This window comes from Stegodyphus dumicola, chromosome 9 (assembly GCF_044657685.1).
Source record: "Stegodyphus dumicola isolate Sdum_Otavi_A_Nest chromosome 9, ASM4465768v1".
NCBI lineage: Eukaryota > Metazoa > Arthropoda > Arachnida > Araneae > Eresidae > Stegodyphus > Stegodyphus dumicola.
This window is the reverse complement of record NC_140776.1, coordinates 92,601,495-92,623,167: the sequence shown is the minus strand read 5'-3', so window position 1 is coordinate 92,623,167 and position 21,673 is coordinate 92,601,495. Positions and strand designations below refer to the sequence as shown.

The 21,673-nt window shown below is 30.0% G+C and overlaps 1 long non-coding RNA gene across 3 annotated transcripts in view; it reads right to left on the bottom strand.

The window, feature by feature from the left end:
- The window catches only part of LOC118188549 (uncharacterized), a 169,397-nt gene extending 156,223 nt beyond the window's left edge, over positions 1-13,174 (bottom strand). For all 3 annotated transcript variants that reach the window (XR_015043216.1, XR_004758126.2, XR_015043215.1), the window contains exon 1: positions 12,988-13,174. This is a non-coding gene — a long non-coding RNA (uncharacterized LOC118188549). The remainder of the gene's footprint in view (positions 1-12,987) is intronic.
- Positions 13,175-21,673: the final 8,499 nt, after the last annotated feature.

Genomic DNA, 21,673 nt, shown 5'->3' with positions numbered 1-21,673 from the left:
TCTTTAAATCCAAAATACAACAAACAGATTTATCAACCTATATGCTCTTCCCAAATTCCATAAAACAGCATTAAATTCAGATTCATAGCAAATGGAACTAATAACTAAAAAAATGTAGACTATTATTTTGCACTTCAGCTTAACAAAATTTGTAAAATTATTTGCAGCGATTGTAACACTAATCGTAAATATTGCTGGATAGTCCAAAATAACACTCCTGTCATTAATCCGATTCAGCTAATCGACATACAAAACATGAATTTGAAAACTTATATACCTCACTTCCTTTAGAAGAAATCTATGCTAGTCTACTAGATCTGCCTAAACTCTTCCCTGCTATGCTCACGATTATGAACTTTAGTAAATGGAAAACCTACCTAAAATGCACCATTTTTCATAACTACTTTAAATTTCAAAATCAACTTTATAAGCAAGTCAAAGGACTTCCAATGGGGCCACATTCAAGTACTTCCGTCTATAATCTCTTTTTATTTATCAAAGAATTTTATCAATGATTAACAAAAATTTATCAATAATAAATATTTTATCAATAATTAATGTAATTCATTTTCAGATTATACTTGGAAATAGTACGATCTGCATAAAAGAAAGAAAATTTAATTATGTTGCAAACGATCTGCAAACCTTACCTTACGAATTTCCACTTTAGACCTTAAATATGAGAAATTTAAAAATTTTATTACATGCATTTAATATTTTTCATACCATGCAATATTTTACACCATATTAATAGGTCAATATAGTATTCAGCTTTCAAATACCTGTAATTCTAATGCTCATTTATTAATATAAATTTCGAAATAATTTGTTTTCAGCTGTATGCCCTTTATGGAAATTCAGGATACGCCTCTGAAATTTATTAGACCAAAGTTTCTTTTAACTTTTCAACCTTCTTTTACTAGAGTAATCCTTACCTATCATCACTGCCACACGTACCCCAGCTCCACATCCATTACGTATAATTATTAACATCTAAATTTACAGGTACAACAATAACACTAAAATACAGAAACATTTTTTATTTTTACAGTTATGCAAAAATGATTTGCGTTTGGTAACTATACACATTTAATTAAGTTTTAAGAAATATAAGCACATTTAATGAGAAACTTGAGGCTGTTTGACGGTGCTCAATAATTTAAAATCCAGATCGAGAGATGACAAATATCGTCTCAAGTTCTGACTTATGCTGGAAAATCTGTTCCTGTACTTATGTTTTAAGTACGTGTAGTTTGAATAAACCATCTGCATTAATACAGTGATTGTGAGCAGTAGCAGGATAGTTACTGCATTGCTGAGTACTGTAGGGTATTCCTTCTTCAAGTCAGTCCAGAATGAGATGAAGGATTCCTTTTAAAGTTCTGCCTTAAATGGATGCACCAATGTGTCCACTTTACCAAAGAGTTTGCTGCTTTGATATATCTCAGGTGACCAATGTAACAACATGCCATAGGCTTGTCACTGTCAAAACATAAACTATATCACTTTCACCACTTTATTCACCTTTAGTAAAGTAGGAATCAATGACATGAGAAATATCTGCACCTATAAGTGCGTTAAACAAAGATGACAAACGAAAAATCCTTCTTCAGATTCATCTCCTTCAAGTATCTTACTGTATATCAAAACAGCAAATTGAGCTACATTAATACTCTCAGTTTAAATGGAAAATATTTAATGTTAATCTTTTCTTTTATTATCGTCTTTTCCATATCATCAGAAATTTCTTTGGTTCTACGAAAGACTGCGTCATTGGAGAAAGGGATATCATGAATACTGTGAACCTATTCATCACAGAGCATTAAAAATGCTTCTTTAGTGTAAGACAAAATCAAATTTTCACCAAACATAAGATTTTGCCTTTTCTGGCGATATGGTAATTAATGCGATTGGAAGCTTCAACAGCATCTTCATTAGTATAACCAGAAGACAATTATTTAACTATATTGCACTTATTTTTATTTTCGAGTAAGCATTTAATGAGTCAGATTTTTTATTTTCAAATCTGAGTGTTCAGTTCGCAAATGAAGAGTGAGCAGTGAAAGCTTCATACTAAAGTTAAACAATGCATCTTCGCAAACAACGCATTCAGTTCTAGGGACGTTCTCAATAATTCTGAATGAAACTAATGACAAATATTCTTCCCAATATTTTCTTATTTTTACCACTGCGCAATTGTAACTGGCAGTTCCATTTTATTAATATGCAGTAACTTCTCCTTGGGTTGCTTCTCGCAAGAACTCGGACTCGATGATAAAATTTTTATTTTAGTTGTGTAATTTAAGAGTTATTCAAGAGTATTGTCAAAGCAATATTTTATGAAACATGATCCTCTCTTGCAATGATTGTAGACTTATTTTCTAAGATGTTTGCATAGATTTTTAATTCTCGAAAAATGCGTATATCGTACTCCGTTTTGGTCGATTACTTTTTAAAAATATGTTTTCGATTACGCTATGAAAAATGCAAACTTCACAGTATATTAAATATTCCGCCAATTTTACATTTATATATAAAAGATTATACAAAAATCTTTGAAAATAAGCCCTTAATCATTAAGAAAGGACACCATACCTAGTGAATCCCCTTTACGAGTTCCTTAGGTATAATAGTTTAGTAAATACTCTTATTACCGCACAAGGATATGTATTGTATATCACTTGGACAGCTAATGTAAGATAGCGGTGCGAGTAGTTTTACAAATTATAATTTGATGGTAATATTTTAGAGTAGAATGTATGTTATTAAAATTTGTAAATATTCTGAGTTTGCATATTGATAACATAAAATATTGTACAACGTAAATACTACATCCTCTCCAAAATTTTATAATACATCAAGTTTTAATTATTGTACAGATACTATATTTATATTACGGTTAACAACACAGACAAAAAGAACTGGAACAATTACAAGTAATCTGACGACTAGCTCTGGGATTATTCCAAATTCTTCGAAGAAATAAAATTTTATGACAGAAATTGAATGTCGAATTTCCTGTTTGCTTAGTGTTAGTATTATTGAAATATATCTGTAACTGTCAGGTTGGTCCTTTACCCCTGGATAGGTGCTGATCCTGCAGATAAAGTACATACCTAAACTAAATTTTAAACATTCATATCTTTCTAAATTAAAATTATTTCGAATTCAGTTTAATTATTTTGATTTTTCATAATAAAATATAATTTGGATTGGAAATAACAGTTGTTACGACAACTTTATAGTTTTTTTTTAGGCTATCTGTCAATATCCACCATTACATCTTTTTTTCCCCCTGCGTGCCCCCCGAGCCCATTTAAAGCACTCCTGGTGGTATACGGAAGAAATTAACAGCGATGGCCAAAACAACAAAATATAATAAATGCTGGGAAAAAATATTGTTGCGTGCGTATGGGTTCATAGATAAAATTTATTATATCAAAGGAAACATTTCAGAAAGCTAGAACTTTCTACAGAAATAGTCGTACAACTCTTTAAAATATCACAGAGTACAATCATTAGTTACACTTCAAACCTACTATGAACGTTAAACACAACGCAATGCAAAGCGTTGGTAAGAGAAAGCTACCAGAGATACGAGTATCTCCATTCTCTGAACTCACGCTAAGTTAACAGCTAGCAACAACAAACGAAAGTAGAAGCTCTCTCCGGCCTTATATATTATTCATCCGGCCACCGAGATATTTCTGGTACTTTCGGCTTCTTGCAATTACTAGAAGGCGATATGATGGTCGAATTACAGTTACAGCTAATACAGTAATCAATTACAATAGTTATTATTGTGGTACAGAGACAGAACTAAAATATCGGGAAATGGTCGCCAAGTTTGGCGACTTTTATAGATTTTTCGCCAAATTTAGAATCAGAAATTAGTTTTTAAAAATCGTCGCCAGCTTGGCTTTATTTCACCAAATTACCGAAATACACATTTAGTCAATGTTAAATGAACTTGCCCCTGTATTCTTACTTTTCTGGCATAGCTAGTCTCTAGATATTTCATGTTGCATTATACAAAAAAGAAAGGTTTCAGATTTTAAATGACGTCCAAAGGGACGTTTTTTAACATTTTGTCTGTTACCTTTATTTATTAAATATCTTGTTCTTCGCACTTAAACCATAAAATTCAGTTCAAGAGCAATATCGCAAAACAATTTTAAATTGAGAATATCTTCAGAATTTCCGATACAGAGTGTCGCGCTCTGGAGATAAAAAATGTTCTTTTCCGGTACAGTTTTGCCATTGCTCGCTTTAAAATCGTTGAGTTTGTTAATCAAAAATACGTTAAAGTTTTACAAAATATGAAATCGATAATAAAACAAATTCCAAATTTCAAATTTGGGCTTCCACATGCCCATATTAGCAGTAGATTACGTCATTCAAAATTCGATGGCTCTATGTACCGTAGTTTTGTCATAATGCGAGAAATTTACAAACATTTATGCAGATTTTTCATTATTTAATTTCTTCAAATATAATGCGGGACTCCAACATTTGGTGGCAACAGTTTGAAAAGTGAAACGGACATTTATAGTGAACCAACGCTAAATCGCAAAAAGGAAACAATAGTCCTCCAGGGACGAAGCCTCTTTGGACTGATAAAAAAACAGTTTTACATATAATTGCATTAAAATTATCTATCTGTTTACAAGTTTCGTAACAATATACTCAGAAAGTTGAAGTTGGCCAGGAAATAAGGGAAAGTAATTGCGAGGAATTCTAATGTAACCATTATTAACCAAAATGTCTATCGGTATAATTCATGTATTGTATTTTCAGAAATTGTCTTTAACTGCTTAAGATAAACTCCTATGAAATTAATGAATTTTTTAGATTTCTTTATAGGGTTGGAGAATTTTCTTATGATAATGATTCAAAAAATTTGGATACCTTTAGTCACAGATGCACTGGAAGCATCGATTTAGACAAAATTCAAATTGTTCGTTTTTAAGACAGTTGAGAACATCTTTTCGTGTGTTTTAGTCAAATTTTTTGCTTTTAAAGTAACTTGAAGCTGTCTTTTTAGTATCAGATTCTTAAGTGTACACATTCAGTCAATGTTAAATGAACTTGCTCCTGTATTCTTACTTTTCTGGCATAGCTAGTCTCTAGCTATTTCACGTTGCATTATACAAAAATGACAGCTTCAACAAGCTTTCTATAATCCGATAAACAGTTGACTTCGATAAGCTCAGTTTTCGAGATAAGAGAGCTAGAAATATTTGAATCATTTCCATGAGTATTTTTCTTGTTTTTGGAACTTTGTTTCGGAAATATTTGTTAATACGAGTATAAATATACCAATGCTGCTTTGAATTTCTTTAAATAATTGCTTTTGATATTTAATGTGTTGACGGTGCTTTTAAACTGAAATATTGATTTTGACTTCACAGTTATAAATGCGTACTATTTTATTCTTAACTGCTTTCGTTAAATGAGAAGTTATTTATAAATTAATATAGCGTGTAAACTGGAAATATTTTTCTTGCGAAGGAAGTGAATTGCTGGTACTATACAATTTGAAAAAGTTGCATATTTATTGCTCATACATGACAAATGTAACTGTCTCATTATTAATTGAACAAAATTCTAATCTTAATTTATCCTTTTTCAAATCTTCTGAGTCAGTTATATGTTTTTCAAAATATTTCTGGAGTTCAGGTTTAACAGAAACATCTTACGAGATTAATAAAAAAATAACTTTAGGCTCTGTTTAGTCTATGCCATACATCTAATGCTATATAATCATTTAACACATATTTTTTTGAAATCGTGCACAGAGAATACGTTTGAACAAACTTTTATCCAGTCGTTATGTTTACCTGAATTTCTATAAACTCTCTCATTGGTGCTTTTTGAAAGGAATTACTTCAGAAAAACAAAAAGTAGCCTTCAAATGCAATACAGGTGTGATTTTCAGTTTTGCTAATTGGTTAAAACGTCTTACGGAAAAACTCAAGAAAGCTGTCTGTTTTGGTAAACCTCACTTTCTATGAGTAATAAGAAACGTTCTCATGGGTTAAATGCAGCCAAGCTAAAATCAAATTTTTACTGGGCAGAGTCGTTCCATATAAACATCGTCATTGATAAGCTTGCAATTTGATATGTGACCTTTACCATTTATTTAAAAAATCAGTTATTTAAAAAAGTAAGTATTCTTCAAAATTTTAAAATTCATATGAAGTAGACAAGATTGAGGAGGAAATTATATATATCATATAAATCTCAAGTTTTATATGCCTTTTCTCGTATATGATCAGACAGAAGCAAATCTCAATTTGTATTATATGTTTCATTCCTTCGGTCATTTCTTAAGTTTCTGAATTATGTATTTTATTAAAATATAGTTCATCGCTCTTCTTTAAAATATAATTAGTGAAAGATATTGATATTATGTGTAGACACACCACTTTCTTGAAGTGGTTTGATCATTTTCCTAATTTCTCTGATGTCCCAATATGCGAACCAGTTTACCTTGAATACAGACTCTGTTTTCCTACAGTACGTATGCTTGGTTTTAGCTAGATGTCTTTGCATGCTTTGCTATAATCTATTAAAGAAACTGAAGAATGGAACAACGAAGAAATTCGTTGTTCCTTGGTACTCAATGTTATAAGTATAATTTTATGAGTATTTCAGTTAATTTAGGTTACGGCTAAAATAAATTAGGTAAATCAGGATTTTAGTGTGGATTTAAATGTGAAAATTTAGTTATGACTTAAGCGCTAACTATAAGGAACAAACAATTTATTAGTGTTGTATGGATTTCTATGTGATTCAGTACCTATCAAACATAATAATTTATATATTTATGTAATACCTATAAATAAAATTATAACTAACAATTTATAGTAAAAATTCAACTTTCCTTTGCTAGCCTTGCTAAAATACAATTAAGCTTAGCTGAACCGCATTTACTATGTTATAAGCTCATCAGTTGCATTACTTATATTATTTAAGCTTAGATTAAAAATGCGTTTGCTCTTCTCACGCCGTCAAACAAAAATTTACCTTTCAAAAACAATTTTATTTTAGAAAAGACTACATGAAAGTTATTCGTTTTCCTAAATTTAAATTTGGTTTGCGTCCCATAAAATTTATAAGTTCCAGTGTCATTTAAAATTATAAATTATCGTCTCAAAATTAATCCGAAGTAACCCATTTTTAGTATTTTAAATCTACCATTCTCCTTTGTTTTAAAATTTAGGCATGAATTCAGCATTAAAAGAAACGAAAGAGAAAACTAAATTTAACTGTGATGCAAAAAACGTAGACGCATCTTCAGAGAAAAGCTTCCATTTTCATTAGCTTAAAAGATGTTCTCGGTAATGAAGATTGAAAATGCTGAAGAAATTGAGAAAATGGCATCTCGATAGGAAAGGAAAAATATCAGTAGGCTAAAATTTGGATAGTTATCAGAAAACGGAATTCGATTGCTTATTAAAAATAAAAATGTTCTACAGATATGAAAAAGTTAAAGTAAACTCATATTATGTCCTTCCAATATTTTTAATATTACTTTGTTGAAAGAAAATTTTAAGTAGGAGATTTAGAAATCAAGAATGAGATAAGCAAAGAAAGATTTCTTTTTTATTCTTTAAGGTAAAAGTTTTGCTTTGATATGAAATTTTGATAGGTATTTTATTTTAGGTCCCATTTACAAAGGATCCTTCTAATGAAAATTAAACAATGATACTTAAAATAATTATTAAGAACAGAAAATATAAACACCAAAAAAATAAATATGAAAGCTTTCAGATTTTACATTACACCCAAAAGACCGTTTTTCTAACGTTTTGTGTTCTACCTCTATTTACTAAATATTATGTTCTTCGTACTTTAAATTAACTTCGCAGTTTCTTTATTAAATATCATGTAAAATTGAATTAAACAGCAATATCGCAAAATATTTAAATACAGCATATCTTTAGAATTTTCGATAGACAGTCTCGATCGCTGGAGATAATTTGTTTTTCTGTACAGTGTTGTCAATGCCCGATTTGATATCACTGAGTTTGTAAATCCAAAATTCGTGTTTTTCTTCAGACTAAAAATTCTTCTTGTGACTAAAATAATGAAATTGTTATGCAAAAGTGGTAAAATAAGTAATACTTCAGTATTTTGTGTTGTGAATTCTAATTTAACTTGCTTATTATTATCATCATCTTTTGTTTCCTTATTTAACAATTAAATTTTAATAATTATCAAGTGTATCAATTTAAAGGCATGATAAGTAAAGGTATTTAATTAAATGCACTTTTCCAAAATAATTTTGTATGTCAAAATACTGTAAGTACTAAAACCTTTTATAATTATGCTGAAAATAGGGAATTTGATAATGATCAGTTGCAAAAATTATCAAGTAACTAAATCATATGTTTGCTGAAAACAAATATTATATAGGTCGTATTAATATGGAACCTCCACGACTAATTTTAACTTTATAATTACCTATAGGTTCTCGACCATACACAGCATCCCCTAGAGGTAATAGTGAAATTAAAAAGCAAATAGGTGAACTGTTAAATGCTTTTGGCATCATAAAACCTTCCTATATTCCTTATGCTGCACTTGTGAATTTAGCTTATAAGAGAGATGAACAGGCAAAAAATAGATTGTATATTCACTACCGAAAACTTAACCAAATTACCAAAACTCATTCCGAATCCATACCTAGAACTGATGCTGTATTAGATCAGTTAATGAATGCAAAAGGTTTTTCCACATTGTGCTTAGCATCAGGTTATTGGCATAAAAATTAAATGAAAAGGATACTAAAAAATTGGCATTTTCTACAAATTTTGGTCTGTATGAATTTACTAGACTATCGTTTGGTTGGAAAAATTCCCCAGCTGTTTTCCAAAGAGCTCTTAGACAAATTTTAAATAAGCATCATATTCAATTTGATTTAAATTATTTTCCTGACATTATCGTATTTTCTTTTTGTCTTAATTTATTAATTAGTTTATTTAGAAATTATAATGTTATTGTAATAGTGTAAATTAGATGTTACGTAATTCATAATCTGTATATGAGAAAGGTAATGAATCATGAAGGGGCATAGGAAAACCAGCAGGCTATGTCCTTGATGCTTCCTCATGTCTTTCTTCATGAACTTTCCCTTGCTTCACTAATGATCTTCTGCCACTCTGATCTCCCGACCTTTCTTTTAAAGGGAAAGGGGAATATGTAAGATATAACAAAATACTATAGCTTCTTTAAAAATAATTGGCGACCTCAAAATAAATATTCTGGATTTGGTGATCTGCCTCTAAATTCATCTGTTCTCCAAAATTCGAGAATCTTCTATGTTATGTAACAACCTCAAACTAACCAATAACAGATTAGCTCTACTTATACCTCAGACTTTGTATAAATACTCTTGGCACAACACACTACGTCATTCTTTTATTAGCTTCGCCTCTGTGTTGAGATGGACGTAACAATTTAGCGAAGAAAGCTCCTTCAAAAAAGAAAACATCAATCTATTGAAATGTAGCAGAATTAATCACTTAAAATTTTCAGCGCGTAACCAGAGAAAAAGACGAAACAGTAAACACAGTTCTCATCACATTGCAGAGATGGATAACCTTTTGCATTGATCTTCCAGAGGTGGTGTGTCATAAATCCAATTTAACATATACACGTTCTTTCAAAATTTTTTTAAATCACCATATGGCACTTCATGTCCACTACAGTTAGCTTATTTGAACATATACATTATTGACCTTATGTTCGTGAAGTACTTTCTGGTTCTAGTGATTCGTTTAGATATACGAGCAGACGATATAAAGTAAACAAAACCCAGCTGACGCGAAGTTGAGGGTAAGGTATAACAAAATACAATAGCTGCTTTAAAAATAATTGGCGACCTCAAAATTAAAATTCTAGATTTGGTGATCTCCACCTAAATTCGAGAATCTTGTGTGTTATGTAACAACCTCAAACTAACCAATAACAGATTAGCCTCAAATTAACCTCAAATTAACCAAGCACAGATTACCTCTACTTTTATTTTTAAAGCAGTTATCGTATTTTCTTATATCTTAAATATTGCCCCTTTCAAAGAAAGGTCGGGAGATTAGAATGGCAGAAAAGCATTATTGAATTAGTGAAGCAAGAGAAAGTTTATTATATGAAGAAACATCAAGGACATGTCCTTTAATTTATGACCTTTCTCATATACAGATTATGAATTACGTAACATATAATTTACTCTATTACAATAACATTATAGTTTCTAAATAAACTAACTAATAATTTAAGACAAAAATCACGGCAAATATAATTTTAAAAGTACCAGGTAAATGTTCAAATACTTTCATAAGGTAGAAGTTCACTAAAAGTCTCTCTAAGTAAATGTTCAAATGTTTTTCATAAAGTAAATGTTCAAATGTTTTTCATAAAGTAAATGTTCAAATGTTTTTCATAAAGTAAATGTTCACTAAAAAATCTTTCACATTTTTGTTTATGAAAATATTTCCATTATAATACAGATTGAGTTGTCAACTTTCATATAGAAATACAATACTCAATTTTATTAATAATTAAATAAATACTTCTTATTGATTTATCAGTTCATCTATTTGCTTTTTAATTTCACTGCTATCTTGAGTAGATGTTCGATATGGTCACAAAGCAGTAGGTGATTCTGAAGTTAAAATCACTCTTGGAGGTTCCATATTAATAAAACTCACATTATGTTTGTTTTTAGCAAATATATAATTATAGTTACTTAATAATTTTTAAAATTGATCATCAGCAGTTTCATTATTTTCTTCAAAATTATCAAATATTTTAGCACTTAAGATTATTTTGATATGCAAAACTCTTCTGAAAAAGTTTATTTAATTGAATACCTTTACTTATCATGCGTTAGACTTGATACACTTCATGATTAAGGTAAAAATCAATAAAAAAATTCCCTGTGATTATCGACACATGGGCCCAGGTAAATAAAATTTCTAAAAATGTTTTAAATTCTAATAATGCAAAAATTAAACTTATTAAAAATTATCATAATACAAGTTTAATGTCAGTATCAGGAGATCTTTTTGTGACTAAAACAATTAAATAGTTATGTAAAATTGGTAGAAGATTCTCGAATTTGGGAGAACAGATGAATTTAAAGGGAGATCACCAAATCTAGAATGTTAATTTCGAGGTCGCAAATTATTTTAAAAGCACACATATGCAATTACTTTGACAGATTTTTTTTTACTTTCAACTATAATTAAATATGATAAATTTCTACGTACATTGGCTTTTTAAAAGAACATGACGTAATCGGTTAAGAAGTGAAGCGATGGGGATGCATAAGGAGTGGCGAAGCTAGTATAGGAATGAAGCAGTTTTTTGTGCCAAGATTATTTATACCAAGACAGAGGTATAAGTAGAGCTAATCTAATCAAAAGTATATTATCTACGAAAGATTATTCTAATGTGCCAGGAAATAAAGATAGTAATTAGCTGAACTTGGTTATGTACCAACGGCAACAAAACTGAATTTCGACAAATTTCCAATCTTTACTTTCACACATATACAATTACTTTGGCAGGCACTTATTCAATCGCAATTAAATATGATAAACTTCTAAGTACATTGGCTTGACATGGCGCAGTCTGTTAAGAGAAAATCGCCAGGATTGGAACCTGTGCGGGGAAACCCCAATAGATTTCGAGTCCATACCTAGAATTGATGCTGTATTAGATCGGTTAACGAATGCAAAGCAGTTTTCGGTGTTAGACTTAGCATCAGGTTATTGGCATATAAAATTAAATGAAAAAGGTACCGAGAAATTGGCATTTACTACAACTTTTGAGTCTGTATGAATTTACTAGATTACCTTTTAGTTGAAAAAACTCCCCAGCTACTTTTCAAGGAGCTCATAGACAAATTTTAAATAAATATCAGATTCAATTTGCTTTAAATTATTTTCCTGACATTATGGTGTTATATATATATATATATATATATATATATATTAAATTGCAATTACAAAAAGTTTAAATGCAAGAAGTATGAAATTCTTAACAAGAAAACTGACAAATAAAAAATGAATGCAAAATTCAAATCAAATTTGAATGTTAAAAAGTGTTGATGAAAGTTTAAACAATCCTAAAGCATTTTAAAATAAACAAAAAAAATATTTAAAACATTAGCAAAATTACTCAGAAGCGGTAAATGGTAAATTAGCCCAATTCGAATCTCATTATGGACTTTTCAAGCGAAATGCCCAATGAGCTTTGAATCCAGCTAATTCCATAAAGCGTTTCGTCAAAACATGAAGAATTGAGACTGAACACGAAAAAACGTTTTGACTATTAACCCTCCGAGCGTTACGATTTTAGCCCTGAAATTTCATAGTTCCTCAAAATGTCATGAATAAGTAGTATTTTCTTGAATTTAATTAAAAAATGAATCTCTCATTTTGTACCTTGATTCTTTTTCTTACAATATACATCCAAACCGAAATCAAATATATTAAAAGCTAGCAGAAATTTTCACTTGTAAGGAATAAAGAAGGCAGCCTAAACCGATAAAATTACCTAATAAAACTGAAGTCTCAATTTTTCTGTTTCATTTTCCGACGCGTCCGCTGGTTAAAAGTAAATGAGAAACACATTAATGGTGTTAGAAAAAACTATACAAACTAGATTGGTTAAGCAAATATACAGAATAAAATAAATAGCGTATTACTATTTGTCAATTTATATATGATTTTAAAGAAGGAACTACATAATACATATAAAGAAATAAATAAAAGTAAGAAATTGTTAAAACTTAACCCAGTTGTGCCCTGAGTAGAAAAAAGTGGTGGTAATAATGCAAAAAAATATTAAAAGAAATACGGTTAAAATCCATTTAGTTATAAATAAACCAAAATACAAAAATACAATGATAAAACCTCAAGAAACTGGGGCGGGGGCAAAACATACCAAAAAACAAAAATGAAAAATGGTGCTTACATCTTTCCCTGCATCGTCATCAGAGATTTCGTGCAACGAAAGAAGTAAATAAATAAAACAGCCTGTGTACGAGCTAACCAGGACGAAAATTAAATTACGCACAAGGATGAAAATTAGTTAATAAATTTAAAAAAATTGCAAAATAATACATAACTTTAAAAACACTGAGCGAAATAACGTCTAAGTAGCAACAGAGGTACAAGCGAAGTGCGCATTTATCCGATATGGCAGTCTGTTAAGAAAAAGGTTTTGGTTTAGGTTAGAAATATTTCAGTTCTCCGAGTTTAGGTTCCGAATTAACTACGTCATGAGCGTTACGCAAGCTGTGGCATAGATTAATCTAGAAATAACGTAGTCAAGAAATATTAATTTTTTTAGACTAAAGAGGAAATACCCGGATTAAAAATGAGGAAAATATTTACTTGGGTTTCAGGCGATAAAGAATATATATAATGGATCGATTGGAAACCATGCATATATATATATATAATTAACAAGCTAGGTAGTAAGTACAATACTGAAAGACCAATTTGGTCTAAAAAAACTTTTTGCGCAATATGCTGCAAAATTAAAGAAATGAGAAATTGTAGATAGCTCGCCAAAAAGTTACCAGGAGCTGTGGCTCCAAGAAAAAGTTCAACACATTTTTTAAAAAAACAATGTCATTGAAGGGTGAAAAGTTAGGCTACACGCGAAAAAGAATGTAAAATATATTAAACACAGTAAAACACTAATCGTCGGAAACTAGTAATGGCAAAAAATACAGTAAAATACCTATCGATGTGACTAAGTTAAAACATATAAAAAAACCAATCGATGGAACAAGTTAAAACAAATAAAACAAACAAAAACATATAAAAATATAAAGCGGAAAATGGTAAATTAGCTCAATTCGAAGTCCAACCCGGCTTTTTAAGGGAAATTTCTAGTTAAACGTCGAACCAAGCTAACTCCATTACGCGTTTCGCCGAAACAGACAATTGAAACTTTTGCGTTACAAAATTTTTAATTAATTAGATGAATTGTCTTAAAAAAAATTTAGTCTCAATTCTCTGTTCCAAATTCCCGTCGCGTCCGCACAAAATGACACATTAAGGTGTTAAAAGATGTAATGCAATTACGATGTACAGCAATAATTAAGATAAAAATAAATAGCGGTCTGCTATTAGTCAAAATATACAATAACTTACGGGCTGGACCTGCAAGCTTAAAGAATTAAACCTTTATAAATTTTAGAAATTTGAAATTAAATTTAATTGAAAACAAACACAGTGGGTCTTGCTAAGACCGAGATTTTATATATATATATATATATATAAAAGAAACATAAAAAGCAGACCTGTGGCTATGCAGTCTTCTCCATCATGAAACAAAGCTGAAAAGATATTGTAATTCCCCTCTGTGTCCTTCAACGCTCTCCCACTCGTCGTGTGACGTAAGTAGGGGGAAGAATGTCACAGGGCAACAGCCAATGTGATTAGACTGTCCGTTGGCGGGAACTCGTCCCTAGTATTCAAAAGGGGGGGTTCGGAAGACTCGGAAAGACGTGGAAAGATTTCAAAATGGCGTCAGTCAAGTTGTTTGGAGAATAAAGCTGTTTCTAAAAGTAAAAATGGCTAATTCAGCTAAAATTACCTAACATGGCCACAAAAGTAAGAGTAAAATGGAAAAAACAGTCATTTGCTAATTAAAGTCGTAATTCTTCAAGCTAGAGGGCAATCAAGCTACAATGAAAAACGAAAAGGCCCGATTTGTTAATAAAAGTAGTATAATTGGCCAACAAAGTGATTTAAAACTATTTAAACAATAGTATTAAAAGTATTGTGCCAAAATTTTGGAGGAAAGAAAATGTACTGACAAGAATTATCTGTACATTTTTATATTAGATTCTCTCAGAATCAGCCATCCACTTTATACCATCCCATTGATCTTTAAGTATAAAATATCACTATCTAACTCAAAAAATCTAAAAATTGGTAAGGCTAATGCCAGCTTTTTTCAATGTATTTTTAATTATTTTTTTTAGGAATTAGGTTATTTTTCAAAATATTTATGAAGTATAGTATTTCGTCTTGAAGGTGTTTTGTTGTATTGCAGATTCTTTTTATTCTGAGTAGCTGTGAATAAATTGTGTTAAGGATGACTCTTTTGGAAATATTTGAATTCCAGTTGGTTAATTTTAGTGTTGAAAAATTAAATTCTCTTCTTTTGTCGTAAACTTTTATAAAATTGTAATCAATAATATGTAAATCAAGGTAGACTTCATTATGTTGCACAGTATTTGTATTATTTAGTTTCAAGCATGTAGGGTAGATATTAGCAACTTCTATTTTGTTGTACTTGTTAAATGTAATAACATCATCAATATATCGATAGACGTGTTGGTAAAATTTATGTTCTTCTATACTGAGTGAACGCACAAAGGTCAATTCTTTTGTAAAAAGGAATAATTCACAGACAGAACTTGAAAAATTACCTCCTACTGGAATTCACTGTATTTGTTTAAAGATGCTATTGTTAATTTGAATAAAATTGTTGAAAAGCACGCTTGAGAGAAAAAGTTGCCATTTTTCGTTGCTTATTATTGTAGAAATTAGCGAAAATAAATATGGAAGAGCAAGTAAGCTTGTAAATATTTCTTCAAGAGGTAAGTATAGAGGTTTTCAAAGTCGTAGCATTGGATATGGTCTATTTTAAGTGAATTTACAGTTTTCAGAACTAGTTCGTTACTTGCAATCATCCAGTTGCAATGCAGATCCTTAAAATCATAGTTATTAATTAGGTCACGTATTAGGCGAAGTTTTTTGCAAAAAGATAATCTATTTCTAAGATAACTTCTGGTACTATTAGCTATGAACCTGAATTTTATCGGAGACTTATGAAATTTTGGTAGTGCATAGAAATTGGCAAACCTGTTATTATATTTCCGGGGAGGTATTTTAAGTCTTTTATGTAGTGCGTTAAATTTATTGAGAAGAATCTTAGTGCTGGTAGTAATTTTTTGGTAAGTGCAGGTGTTATTTAATTCATTACGCAGAAGGTTGAAGTAAAACATTTTTCAAATAACACTAAAATTGTTGCTGGCTTTGTCAATCTTAGTGATGATAAAGTTATCTTGCAGTTTTTGAATAAGATTTTCTAGTTGCTTTTTACTGTGCAAAGAGTTTAAATTAGGTGACCTGAAAAGCAAATGTTGAAATTCTTTAATTAGTTCAGCTTTCCATTCAAGAAAAGTTGTAGTGGGTAAATTGGATCTATTACTAGCTAAAATAATAAATTTATCAAGATCATTATTGAATTGTTTGAGGCAGACGTGTTTGTTAATACCGAAAGTAGGACGAAATTTGGTGCCAAGTTGCAAAAGGGTTCGTAATTCTACATCTTCAATGTAGAATAAGATCTTCAATGTAGAAAAAGATCTCCAGTAATAACATGTTGGTGGAAAGGATCGACATATTTTTTGTAGACAGTTAATTGGCAATTACATTTGCTGTTATCTTGTATAACGTGGTGGTTGATAACTAGTTGACCTAAGGTCTTTTCAAATTTAAAACAGGGCTTAATTTGAAGTTGTTGGTCAGGAAGCAAGTGTTGATATTTTTTAAATATGCTTGGCATTTTTAGCTGATCGTAAGAAGTGTGCTTGAACTGCATAGTACCACATAACAGTGTGTAAATTACACTTTTACCAACCATTATCTTTCAGTTTGGTTTCACCATTGGCTTTTTAATATTAAGCCGCATCATTTTTTTTAAGGTCCGGTAATTTTCGTTTCAGATCTGTAACAGTTACCTTCGAAATATTTACTAAAGTTTGAATGGGATTTTTTTAAATTATGAAACCTGGTATATTGGAAGTGAATGGCCACATAGGTGTATTACAATTCTGGAAAATTTTCTATTCCTTTCTTTTCCTTCTGTCGTATGCTAATCTACATTTCCTTCAGCTTCGTTTTCCTTATTTGAAAATTCATTGATGCTACTGAATAAATTTATATTCATCAATAATTTGTTCTAAATAACAGCTCTCAGAACAAGCTTTTAGTTTTCATATTTCTTCCTCAATGTATTTTGCTTCGGCTTAAAGTGAAAGATTTTGTCCTTCATTTTGAAGTAGGCACTTCATATTTCACTATATCCTTTACGAATTGCTTTTATTAAATGTGTTCAGCATAAGCTTGTTGATATTTCTGCTATTTCATTCAAATAATCCATTCCGTTTGTTTGTTCGTCTTCATTTCTGTTTCTTTTTTTATACTCTCTATTTTGTTATACGATCCAGATTTTCATATTTTTGTGTGTGTTTGTATGTTTTTTGTAAAGTATGTAAACAATGCATCTTGTTTTTCCTGCTTTACATTTCGTTTGGAAAATTTGAAAATGTTGACTTATTTTTATACGTCATAGTTTTTATTTCTTAGAATTTCGATAAAACTAAAATAAATGAGGAAAAAAGTGACTACTTCACTTGTTGCAAATGTATGAGTACTGAACATTGAATATGCATGTACAGTATTAATATTTAGAATTATCCCGTGTACATAGGTAAACAAAATGTAAACTGGTATTGTATATAGCTCCAAATCCGATTTTATTACTTATCTATTATTATGATGGCACTGTATAGTCAAAAGTTCATGCACAATGACATTAATATTTTATGAAACGTTCTTTAACTATTTTAAACCATTATTATTTATATCTCATTTATTTATTTTCCTTCATTGAAGCTGGATTCCACTGCTTTATGGACTCCATATACAAATTGTTTTATTTGTCTATTTAGTTAATCCAGCATTGATACCGAGACTCGTTTATTGTCAGCAAAAGGTTAAGGTTTTTTAACCCAGGAAGAAATATTTCAACGACATAGCAACAAAACTTGGCGACATTTTAAAAATTTATTTATTAAGTGTATTAAATACAACTCATTGATTTGCATACTTTTGCTCTTCTTTCCCCAATAAAAAGTCCAAAGTATAACTTCTCACAATTTTATAATTCCAATTTCTTTTCATTGCTTATGTATAGTGGAAGAAATGTGAATTGTTTCCTAGAAATACCTCTACAATTATACTCTGAATTAAACAGTAGTTTTTATATTACTTCACTATATTAATTATTATTTCACTTAACGAAGCTTTTGAATTTTGCATTTTATTTTATTCTGCACTCTGCCACCTTAACGTATTTTGATTTAGCTGATATAACATACTCTCCCGCTTGCTTAAATTTCTGTTTGTTAATAATTGTTTCCTTTAATAACTACGTTATTTTGCCATCAGTTAGTTGCTAATTGTTTCCTTTGTTATCTCACCCAGAACGTTAACGTAATTCATATTTAAAATAATAGCCTTTATAAAGAAAAAGAAATCGTTTAAAAGCTGAATTTTTACCAAGTCTGTTGTCCTTCAAAATATTAGAACACATAGGTAAACAAAGTATGATATGCTTATATATTATGAAAGAAAAAAGGTATAACACAATTTATGCAGAAAGTGTGAGATTAGAGTGGATTTGCATAAAACAGCATGTTGAACTAATTTTGGCTACTCTGTAAACTGAAGATTTAGAAACTTGATCAACCTCTCACAGAAAATTTATCTGGTGTACAAGCTCTTTAAGAAACTTCTTTCCCCGTGTTTCATCTAAACAAAATCCAAGACTAGTATCCATTCACAAACAGGAATGATGCTAGAAATGTCTCTCTTTTATTAGTTCCAAACACTTCCTGCTACACTTTAAACTATGTTTTCTAATGCGGTCTTGAGAAAAAGTTTTGGTATTTGTACAACAGTGATTTGTCAGTTCAATATGGATCTGTAGTATTGGGTTGACAAATATATTATAACTGCTCTACACAGAATTTTTATCGCCATGGCAAAGGAAGTATAGTTTTTAACCTGCACAGAAAGAAAATTACCTCTATAAAAGAATAATAATTTGTATGCGTAAAAGCAAGGATTCATGTGTGTTTAATTTTCAGACTGTAATACAAGAAGGGATATCATCTTCAGATATGAACAAGTCATTATTACAGAGCAAACGCTGGTTTAATTTAATTATCTCTGCCAATTAGTATCTTGAGCCTCTAGTATGATTACAAGAATTCAATTAAGATCTGCAGTATCTGATAAAGTAGAACATGCACAAACAGTAATGTGAACGTCTTTCATCATGAAGATTTTTTTACGATTCAAGCAGATTATTAGATTAGGAAAAAGTCGAATCATCTGGTGAAAATGATCTGTGTAAATAGTCTCTTCCTATTTCCGTGGTTGTTAAAATTTACGTATTTTTTACCCTTATACATGGCTTAATAAAGTTTCCAGGTCTTTTAATGACTTTAAAGGAAAATTTAAAGGCAAATGACCAAAGAAAATTTCTTACAATTCATTGAGAAACATATATTACTTTGTTTCAGAAAACCATATTTGATCTGATGTGTACACCGCATAACTTCTGGCAATACAGTCTCTACAAGTCGCCAGTGCTTCTTGAGAAAAATTCTTCGCAATAACTTTTGCATTACTTAAATACCGAATATCTTTATAATATTCTTGTTGATACAAATAATTTCATTGCTTTATTAAAATAGCTTAAATACTGCTACATTTGGAATCACTATACTGAAAAAATGTCAGCAAATTATTTTACGCTGTACTTAATTTAGTGATTACTTAGTAATCGGTTATCTGTGTTTGTATAATACTTGCGATGTTGATTTGCGTTTTGCAATGTTTTACCACTCTGAGTTGAATAATTTTATTCCATTTGGCACTGGCAGTATTTCTAGAATAGTGAGGGTCATTATAACGTCGTTAAATATTTTGAAAATTCAAAAAATAATAATAAACTACTCAACAGATGTCATATTTTTGTAAACTGACAAAGATATATAATTTCCCGAAGATATTTTTTCTGTTTTTTATATACATATTTTACAGATGTTCAATATTAGCACATTACTAATATGTCAGACATCTGTATAGTATTCGTTTTCGCTGTACACACGTGTTAGTGTGTCTAGGTTGATAACAGCGCAGCAACAATTGAGGAGATCCTAGAGAAGAGAGAATCACAAAAATTGTTTATTCTTTGTCAATTCCCCACAGGCTGAAATCTCACGGTTTTAAATTCGAACACTTACATTAGTTTCTGTACTAACACATATTTTCCTAGTCTTATCGTCTTAACTACCAACTCTATGTTAATTCTGACTGAGATGATTTAAAAAATTATCCTTGGCTTTGTAACAAATTTAATCTGATGCACATTACTTCAAGGCAGAAAAGAAGGAACCCAGTCTCCAGATCTTGGTGCTGACGAATTATGATCCAACACATTTGCGTTCGGGTGCCACTTATAGAGTTAATAAAGCTTAGTTACATCACGAAGGCATGCGATAAGGAAAGAAGGCGTTCCCTAATTTTTGACATTTATGTGCTTGTTATTTTGTATATGAAACAACAATAAATGCCTTTAAGAATACAATGGACTTTAGAATATATCGAGACTGACCACCTATAAAAATGATGAGTATAGCTCTAATACAGCAAACATTTGCGTTGATCATCAAGTATTTAAGATGACTACCACTGCGGCAGAATTTAATTTTTTGGAACCCCGAGTAGTTGTTTTTGCTTTCCCACTTATTTTTCTCTTTTCATAAAATATTTAGTGTCGCGTAAATCTATAAGTAAATATACTCGAATTCATTTCTTTAGTTCGTTTAAATTTTTAAAGACAAATGTTGTGATAACAAGTTTATTACATTTCGGAGTGCAAATACTTCACTTCATAACTTCGTTCCTCCTTTAATCGTATAACTTATATTAATTTGTAATTTGCTATAAAATGATCATGCATTTCTTAGCATTTTTTATAAAAATAAACACCTTCTGTATATTATATAGTCCTTTATACATAAGTAATATGATCATGAAAATGATTCTTGGAAATTAGTTACAATCATTAGCATTTTGCATTTTTATGTTTATTGTAAAACTAAATATTTTTCTCCTACCTTCATTTTAATTTCAAAATTTAAAAGTGAATATTTATCAAGTCTAAAAAATATTTTCAGTCATTGGCAGAAGTGGTATAAGAAATAGTATTCAAAATACAATTTCCATATACCGTTCGCGTAAATTCCATGGATACACAAATTCACATGAGCTTAAAAGTTCAGTGCTGACATATTTCTTAGTATTAACATAAAAATGATCAAAAGACAAATAAATAATAAACAATAAACATTTCCTGATAATCTAATTTCCAAACGCTCAACAACACTTTTAGAATGAAACAAGAAACCTTAAATATCTACTCGGAATAGAATAAATTTAGAAAATATAATAATGAATGTATTTTCTTTTGTAGCTGCACTTAACAGTTGAAGTTATTGTGCTAACATTAAGGGTAAATGATTGTGAGTTCAAAAATATATTATCTCGCAATTCAACAGATTCTATTATTTTTGGAGAAAGAACAGACATTTCCGTAATCTGATTTATGAAAATATTAATTCTCTTTTTGAAGGAAATCAAATTATACATTTCCCGATAGTGATTTTAAAAAATGCAATTTTATAAGCAGTGATTTATATTTGGACACTTACACGTAGAACGCATTAGGTAAATGTTAAAAAAATAGTTCTTATTAACGGATGCAATAGTTTTGAAAT